At 44.3% G+C, this 9,919-nt stretch overlaps 1 protein-coding gene across 1 annotated transcript in view; it reads right to left on the reverse strand.

Moving 5' to 3' along the window:
* CHST10 (carbohydrate sulfotransferase 10) overlaps positions 1–2,966 on the reverse strand; it is a 70,658-nt gene extending 67,692 nt beyond the window's left edge. The window contains exon 1 of the mRNA XM_069757581.1: positions 2,849–2,966. The gene's annotated coding sequence lies outside the window, so the exon portion shown is untranslated. The remainder of the gene's footprint in view (positions 1–2,848) is intronic.
* Positions 2,967–9,919: the final 6,953 nt, after the last annotated feature.

The following is a 9,919-nucleotide window of genomic DNA, read 5'->3' on the forward strand; positions in this document are numbered from 1 at the left end:
GGTCTTCTATTTATTATTAACGGACGATGGGGTCTTCTATTTATTATTAACGGGCGATGGGGTCTTCTATTTATTATTAACGGGCGATGGGGTCTTCTATTTATTATTAACGGGCGATGGGGTCTTCTATTTATTATTAACGGGCGATGGGGTCTTCTATTTATTATTAACGGGCGATGGGGTCTTCTATTATTAACGGACGATGGGGTCTTCTATTTATTATTAACGGACGATGGGGTCTTCTATTTATTATTAACGGGCGAGGGGTCTTCTATTTATTATTAACGGACGATGGGGTCTTCTATTTATTATTAACGGGCGAGGGGGTCTTCTATTTATTATTAACGGGCGAGGGGTCTTCTATTTATTATTAACGGGCGATGGGGTCTTCTATTTATTATTAACGGACGATGGGGTCTTCTATTTATTATTAACGGACGATGGGGTCTTCTATTTATTATTAACGGACGATGGGGTCTTCTATTTATTATTAACGGGCGATGGGGTCTTCTATTTATTATTAACGGACGATGGGGTCTTCTATTTATTATTAACGGGCGAGGGGTCTTCTATTTATTATTAACGGACGATGGGGTCTTCTATTTATTATTAACGGGCGAGGGGGTCTTCTATTTATTATTAACGGGCGAGGGGTCTTCTATTTATTATTAACGGGCGAGGGGTCTTCTATTTATTATTAACGGACGATGGGGTCTTCTATTTATTATTAACGGACGATGGGGTCTTCTATTTATTATTAACGGACGATGGGGTCTTCTATTTATTATTAACGGACGATGGGGTCTTCTATTTATTATTAACGGACGATGGGGTCTTCTATTTATTATTAACGGGCGAGGGGGTCTTCTATTTATTATTAACGGGCGAGGGGTCTTCTATTTATTATTAACGGGCGATGGGGTCTTCTATTTATTATTAACGGACGATGGGGTCTTCTATTTATTATTAACGGACGATGGGGTCTTCTATTTATTATTAACGGACGATGGGGTCTTCTATTTATTATTAACGGGCGATGGGGTCTTCTATTTATTATTAACGGACGATGGGGTCTTCTATTTATTATTAACGGACGATGGGGTCTTCTATTTATTATTAACGGACGATGGGGTCTTCTATTTATTATTAACGGGCGATGGGGTCTTCTATTTATTATTAACGGGCGATGGGGTCTTCTATTTATTATTAACGGGCGATGGGGTCTTCTATTTATTATTAACGGGCGATGGGGTCTTCTATTTATTATTAACGGGCGATGGGGTCTTCTATTATTAACGGACGATGGGGTCTTCTATTTATTATTAACGGACGATGGGGTCTTCTATTTATTATTAACGGGCGAGGGGTCTTCTATTTATTATTAACGGACGATGGGGTCTTCTATTTATTATTAACGGGCGAGGGGGTCTTCTATTTATTATTAACGGGCGAGGGGTCTTCTATTTATTATTAACGGGCGATGGGGTCTTCTATTTATTATTAACGGACGATGGGGTCTTCTATTTATTATTAACGGACGATGGGGTCTTCTATTTATTATTAACGGGCGAGGGGTCTTCTATTTATTATTAACGGGCGAGGGGTCTTCTATTTATTATTAACGGACGATGGGGTCTTCTATTTATTATTAACGGGCGAGGGGGTCTTCTATTTATTATTAACGGACGATGGGGTCTTCTATTTATTATTAACGGGCGAGGGGGTCTTCTATTTATTATTAACGGACGATGGGGTCTTCTATTTATTATTAACGGACGATGGGGTCTTCTATTTATTATTAACGGGCGATGGGGTCTTCTATTTATTATTAACGGACGATGGGGTCTTCTATTTATTATTAACGGACGATGGGGTCTTCTATTTATTATTAACGGGCGATGGGGTCTTCTATTTATTATTAACGGGCGATGGGGTCTTCTATTTATTATTAACGGGCGATGGGGTCTTCTATTATTAACGGACGATGGGGTCTTCTATTATTAACGGACGATGGGGTCTTCTATTTATTATTAACGGGCGAGGGGGTCTTCTATTTATTATTAACGGGCGAGGGGGTCTTCTATTTATTATTAACGGGCGAGGGGGTCTTCTATTTATTATTAACGGGCGAGGGGGTCTTCTATTTATTATTAACGGGCGAGGGGGTCTTCTATTTATTATTAACGGGCGAGGGGGTCTTCTATTTATTATTAACGGGCGAGGGGGTCTTCTATTTATTATTAACGGGCGAGGGGGTCTTCTATTTATTATTAACGGGCGAGGGGGTCTTCTATTTATTATTAACGGGCGAGGGGGTCTTCTATTTATTATTAACGGGCGAGGGGTCTTCTATTTATTATTAACGGGCGATGGGGTCTTCTATTTATTATTAACGGGCGAGGGGGTCTTCTATTTATTATTAACGGGCGAGGGGGTCTTCTATTTATTATTAACGGGCGAGGGGGTCTTCTATTTATTATTAACGGGCGAGGGGGTCTTCTATTTATTATCGCCTTCGCTGCTGATAGCAGAACACACCGGCCCACCCTGTAAATGAGTGCAGCCCTGTGAGGTACACCATGCTGGCACGAGCCGCCCTCAGGGTCTCCAGTCCTGGCCCCTCCGGCAGTGATATGTGGCCATAACTGGCACTGCACAGCGCCCCAATATCACACACTGGGGTGCCACCCAGGACAGAGGGCAGGAGCTGCAGCTACACTTCTGACAGAATCAGGGCACCTGATCAGATGCCAAGCAGCCATTGCATTAGCTGGGAAGATGCCAGGGTTTTCCATGGCAATGATATGTGGACTGTGCTGCCATATATGAGGGCTGGCAATGCTCTTACCTTACACCTGGCAGCATGCTGAGGTAGCGGGCAGGATCTCCTCGCTGCTCTGACAGGACCCAGCTACTCTCAGAGCTGTGGTACACTGATACAGACCGTTTGATGACGTCACGGCCACATGACCGGACCCAGACGCTGCATCACTGTGTCACGTGACTGCTCCTTCTTCCAAGCCTAAAGCTATGTGGCGGGAGAACGACGTGGAGTCGGCAGCAGCCGTGAGGAGTTTGTGTGAGCGGCGGGTGACGGGGCAGCTCCCGGGCCGCCATTGCCTCTGCTCCGCTCACTAGATTATCTGCTACCTTCTGTTTAGGCGCCATTGTGGGCTGAAAGGGTGTTCCCATGTGATAGCAGGTGGTGTGATCCCTTTATGATGGCTGGATACAGCCTTGGGGCACCCACAATGCGGAGAGCGGGGTCCAGTATTGGTTCAGTGCTGTGTGCCCTTCTTTGAGGTGATGGCTCATTTCAGGTTCTCCGCCATCGCCTTTTGCACTAGCCGTGTCCCTTTTAACTACCACTATAGTCGGCTGTGGCAAATGTGCAGCATGGTTGGCGGCTAATCAGCTGTACCGTGGGTAGGTGACATGCCAATCTTACCAATTTGCCGCCCATCGTCATGCCACCCCAAAAGGCTAACGCACGTCTCCAGGTATGCGAGGACGATATACACACCACACCTGTATTATAGATTCAGTTATGGCAACTAGCCAGAAAGATAACCGTGTGTGCCATATGCCCTGGGACATTAGTGGTGGGCTGTCTGGCTCTTTGCCGTCATTTGGCTCCGCTCACCAAATTGGTGACTTTTTTGGATTGGAAATGGATCCCTAGCAGTGATGAGCGAGTATGCTCGTTACTCGCGTTTCTCTGAGTAGGCAAGGGTGGTCGCCCAAGTATTTCAGCATGCTTGGTTATTTAGTTTATGTTGACGCAGCTACATGATTTGTAGCTGCTAGACAGCTTGAATACATGCGGGGATTGCCTGTTAGAGAATCCCCACATGTATTCAAGCTGTCTAGCAGTCGCAAATCATGCAGCTTCGTCGACATAAACTAAATCTCCTAGCATGCTTAGAGAAACTCAAGTAATGAGCATACTTGCTCATCACTAATCCCTAGGTAAACACATACGATATTAACTCAGCCAAAACCCCTCTTACTTGCAGCCAGCCGATTAAATCGATGGGTGGAGGTTATTCGGTTGGGAAGTGTTTTGGTTGCTGAAAACCGTCATTTTACCCCCATTCTCAGATTTTAGTGGCTCTCCTGGGGTGCCGGCTCCCATCGTTATCAAGCAGCTGTCGCTGTGTCTCGTATCAGTCACGATCGACTCATCACTACTTGGCATTGCCAAGGTGTTCAGTGCACCATTCCGCCAATACTGAGCCCTTTGTCATATTATGATTGGAAGATCTCAAGCAAGCACTGCCTGCACTCAGCTCTGCACGAACACTGAAGCCACGATCAGACGAGTGCCATGGCCAGCAGTGATCACTGGCTTCTGTCTATATGAAACAAGGTATGTGCAGCTGCAGTGTCCATTCAGAGCCGCTGATCAAGTTCAGGCAGTGCTTGTTTTGAGCTCTTGTCAATAAAGATATTAAAAAGTGCTCAATATGCAAACTGAAGTGGCTTGATAAATCAAATTTTCTGTAGTAACCCTCCACGACAGCACATCGGAGGATGTTACCCCTTTCCTAATAGGGACAGGAAACATGAAAAAGGTTAAATAACCCCTTCCACATCCTCCCCATCAATGTTCTTTCCTGTCCCTACTAGGGATGAAGAGGTCATCCATGGTGTGCTGTGTCTGCAACAGTCACCGGGGGTAATTAAATACAGGCCAGGCAGCAGGGGACCGAGCAGACTTACCTCTCCTCCCCGAGCATTGCTCCCATCTCCATTCTGGACTTGGGATCCCCCACCAGTCCACACCTTCGGGCAAGGTCTGGGAGGATTCTTTGGCTGGAGGCCTCTGTTCTGCGTTGAAAAGACGGATATAAATAACCATGGTACAGCTGAAAACGTCAACTTGTCCCTCAAAAAATGAGCCGCTATACAGCATCATCAGTGAAAAAATAAAAAAGTTATAGTCCTCAGAATTAAGGGATGCAAAAATTTTTTCTATAAAATAGTATTTATCATATAAAAGCGTCAAAACATTAAAAAAAATCTAAATGAGGTATCGCTGTAATCGTACTGACCCGAAGAATAAAACTGCTTTATCCATTTTACCAAACGCGGAACGGTATAAACGCCCCCCCAAAAGAAATTCATGAATAGCTGGTTTTTGGTCATTCTGCCTCACAAAAATCAGAATAAAAAGCGATAAAAAAATGTCACATGCCCGAAAATGTTACCAATAAAAGTGTCAACTCGTCCCGCAAAATACAAGACCTCACATGACTCTGTGGACCAAAATATGGAAAAATTATAGCTCTCAAAATGTGGTAACGCAAAAAAATATTTTTTGCAATAAAAAGCGTCTTTTAGGCTATGTGCACACGTTCAGGATTTCTCGCAGAAAATTCCTGAGAAAAACCTGAAATTTTCTGCAAGAAATCTGCATGCATTTTTGCCGCATTTTAATGCGTTTTTTTCCGGACATTTCCCAATGCATTTTGTAGTGGGAAATCCACAAAAAAAAAACGCAAAATTAATGAACATGCTGTGTTTTTTACCGCGATGCGTTTTTTTCGTGGAAAAAAACGCATCATGTGCACAAAACATGCGGATTCATTCTAAATGATGGGATGCTTATTGTATGCGTTTTTTTTTTATCGTTTTATAGCATTTTTATCAGAAAAAAACGCGAAAAAAAACAGCAACGTGCGCACACAGCCTAAGTGTGTGACAGCTGCCAATCATAAAAATCCGCTAAAAAAAACGGCTATAAAAGTAAATCAACCCCCCTTCATCACCCCCTTAGTTAGGGAAAAATAAAAAAATGTATTTATTTCCATTTTCCCTTTAGGGTTAGGGTTGGAGCTAGCGTTAGGGTTGGGGTTAGGGGTGTGTCAGGGTTAGGGGTGTGGTTAGGGTTATGGTTGGGATTAAGGTTAGGGGTGTGGTTGGGATTAGGGGTGTGTTTGGGTTAGGGTTTCAGTTAGAATTGGGGGTTTCCACTGTTTAGGCACATCAGGGCTCTCCAAATGCGACATGGCGTCCAATCTCAATTCCAGCCAATTCTGCGTTGAAAAAGTAAAACAGTGCTTCTTCCCTTCCGAGCTCTCCCGTGCGCCCAAACGGGTTTACCCCAACATATGGGGTATCAGCGTACTCAGGACAAATTGGACAACAACTTCTGGGGTCCAATTGCTCTTGTTACATTTGGGAAAATAAAAATTTGGGGGGCTAAAAAAACATTTTTGTGGGACAAAAATGATTTTTTATTTTCACGGCTCTGCATTATATACTGTAGTGAAATACTTGGGGGTTCAAAGTTCTCACAACACATCTAGATAAGTTCCTCGGTGGGTCTAGTTTCCAATATGGGGTCACTTGTTGGGGGTATCTACTGTTTAGGTACATCAGGGGCTCTGCAAATGCAACGTGACGCCTGCTGACCAATCCATCTAAGTCTGCATTCCAAATGGCGCTCCTTCCCTTCCGACCTCTGCCATGCGCCCAAACAGTGGTCCCTCCCCCACATATGGGGTATCAGCGTACTCATGACAAATTGGACGACAACAACTTTTGGGGTACAATTTCTTCTGGTAACCTTGGGAAAATAAAAAATTGGGGGATAAAAAATAATTTTTGTGGGAAAATGTTTTTTTTTTTTTACGGCTCTGCATTAAACTTCTGTGAAGCACTTGGTGGGTCAAAGTGCTCACCACACATTGTTAGGGCTGGCGGAACGCACCGAGTAAACAGTGAGATGATATTTGGTGCGTTCGCAGCCTGGGGTCCACCGTGCAGGAGAGAACCTGCTGCTGGCAAATGGCGGCCCTATTTGGCGGTAGAAGCAAACTCTGTTAGGCTTGGTTCACATTGCGTTCAGGGGCAACGTTAAATGGAGTAAGTTACACCACGGCATAACGCGGTGTAACGTACTCCGTTAACGCCGCCATTAAATGCAATGCCGGACGCATCGCCTAGCGCACGCCCACAATGGGCGTGCGCTAGTGATGCGCCATCATTGAGTGATGCATTTCAAAAACCTGACCTGCACATCCAAACATAGACTCAGTGTGAACAGGTGCTGAACCTAGAGTCACCAACTCGTATATAGTTAAGTAAATAAAGCAGCATACTGCAGCGCTAAAACATGCAAACTTGAAAACACGAAATCTGAACTGCATTACTGCACTAGAAATATGAAAAATGAGAGCTTTTAGCGCATAAAAATGGCCAATTTTATGTGTACCTGGTAGCCCCTTTACGGCATCTCTCTTATACCAGGTCCTACGCTTGCCTTACCTCGCTGAGAATAAACGTCTCCATCTGAATGGGTACATGTGAAACCTCTTCTAAGACTAAAATTCTCTCTCTCTGTGGAGGGGTATTGGACCTGCTGTAATTAAAACACCTGAAGCTAGGAGGCGGAGTGCACGATCAGAAGGCTAGAGAATACATTTCAAAAACCTGACCTGCACATCCAAACATAGACTCAGTGTGAACAGGTGCTGAACCTAGAGTCACCAACTCGTATATAGTTAAGTAAATAAGGCAGCACACTGCAGGTCCAATACCCCTCCACAGAGAGAGAGAATTTTAGTCTAAGAAGAGGTTTCACATGTACCCATTCAGATGGAGACGTTTATTCTCAGCGAGGTAAGGCAAGCGTAGGACCTGGTATAAGAGAGATGCCGTAAAGGGGCTACCAGGTACACATAAAATTGGCCATTTTTATGCGCTAAAAGCTCTCATTTTTCATATTTCTAGTGCAGTAATGCAGTTCAGACTTCCATTCTCCACCCTTCCTCTCCCTGCTGCCATTTCAATTCTTTTCTCTTGTCCCTTCCCTTTTTTGACTTTCTAGCGATATACCGGATTAAGTATTTACATTGTTACTTAATGTTTTATAAATTTCCTTCCACAGATTTAGGTGTTAGATGTGATTTCCACTGATGGAACCACGAATCATTTCTATAGTGTCTTGAAAACTGTTTATACCCCATGAAGTTTTCCACTTTATAATGCAAATTTAAATGTATTTTCCTGGGATTTTATGTAATACTAGATGGCTGCCCGATTCTAACGCATCGGGTATTCTAGAATATGCATGTCCACATAGTGTATTGCCCAGTCACGTAGTATATTGCCCAGCCACGTAGTATATTGCCCAGTCACGTAGTATATTGCCCAGTCACGTAGTATATTGCCCAGTTACGTAGTATATTGGCCAGTCACGTAGTATATTGCCAAGTTACGTAGTATATTGCCCAGCCCACGTAGTATATTGCCCAGCCACGTAGTATATTGCCCAGCGACATAGTATATTGGCCAGCGACGTAGTATATTGCCCAGCCACGTAGTATATTGCCCAGCCACGTAGTATATTCCCCAGCCACGTAGTATATTGCCCAGCCACGTAGTATATTGCCCAGCCACGTAGTATATTGCCCAGCCACGTAGTATATTGCCCAGCCACTTAGTATATTGCCCAGTGACGTAGCATAGTGCCCAGCCACGTAGTAGATTTCTCAGTCACATAGTATATTGCCCAGTCACGTAGTATATTGCCCAGTGACGTAGTATACAGCACAGAGCCACATAGTATATTGCCCAGTGACGTAGTATATTGCCCAGTGACGTAGTATACAGGACAGAGCCACATAGTATATTGCAGAGCCCATGTAGTATATTGCCCAGCTATATAGTATATTGCCCAGCCACGTATGACACAGGTTAAAAAAATAAACATACTCACCTTCCGCAGGCACGTTGTAGCACTGTCACCTCTGTGGGGTGCAGGCGGTATCTTCCGGTCCGAGGGTGTGCTGAAGTCGCGGTCACGTGACCGTGTCGCTGTCACATGACCGTGACGTCACGGCAGGTCCTTTTCGCGCAGGCGCACAGAACTTGTGATGATGTCGCGGTCACATGACCGTGACGTCATGGCAGGTCCTTCTGCTAGACCATCCGTGCGTCCGGAGCGTGCCGGTTGCATCGCGAGGAGCGGGAAAGGCGGCGTAGGTGAGTATATAATAATTTTTTATTTTTTTAATTATTTTTAACATTCAATGTTTTTACTATTGACGCTGCATATGCTGCGTCAATAGTAAAAAAAACTTGGTCACACAGGGTTAATAGCAGTGTCAACGGACTGTATTAGACCGCGGTCCGTTACCGCTGCCATTAACCCTGTGTGAGGGCAGACCGGAGGGGAGTATGCAGGCGCCGGGCAGTGAGTGCGGGGAGTAAGGAGCGGCCATTTTCTTCCGGACTGTGCGCGTCGCTGATTGGTGGCGGCAGCCATGACAGGCAGCTGCCGAGACCAATCAGCGAACGAATAACCGTTACAGAAGGACAGACAGACAGACGGAAGTACCCCTTAGACAATTATGTATATAGAAGATACCAACACAAAATTGCAAGTATTAGTAAAGTGTAAAGGAAATTATACATGGTTTACAATAACAATTCAATCCTTTGTAGGACTTCTTTTCACTGCAATTACTGCTGCAAATCTTTTGGGGTATGTCTCTACCAGCTTTGCTCATCTAGAGGTTGAATTTTTTGCCTATTGTTCTTTGTAAACTTGCTCTAGCTCAGTCAGATTGGATTTAGAGTTTCTGTGAACAGCAATTTTCAAGCCATTCAAACACAAGAATATGGTTTGACCTAAACCATTCCATTGTAGCTCTGGCAGTATGTTTAAGGTCATTACTGGAAGGTCAACCTACACCTCAGTTCAAAGTCTTTTGCAGAATCTAACAGGTTTTCCTCCAGAATTGCCTTGTAGCTCCATCCATCTTCTCATAAACTTTGACCAGCTTCCCTGTCCCTGTAAAGTGAAGTAAAGCATCTCAACAGCATGATGCTGCCATCACTATTTTTGACTGTGGGGATGGTGTTTTCTGGGTGGTTTGCAGTGTTCATTTTTTACGCCAAACAAAGCATT

This window comes from Ranitomeya imitator, chromosome 3 (assembly GCF_032444005.1).
Source record: "Ranitomeya imitator isolate aRanImi1 chromosome 3, aRanImi1.pri, whole genome shotgun sequence".
NCBI lineage: Eukaryota > Metazoa > Chordata > Amphibia > Anura > Dendrobatidae > Ranitomeya > Ranitomeya imitator.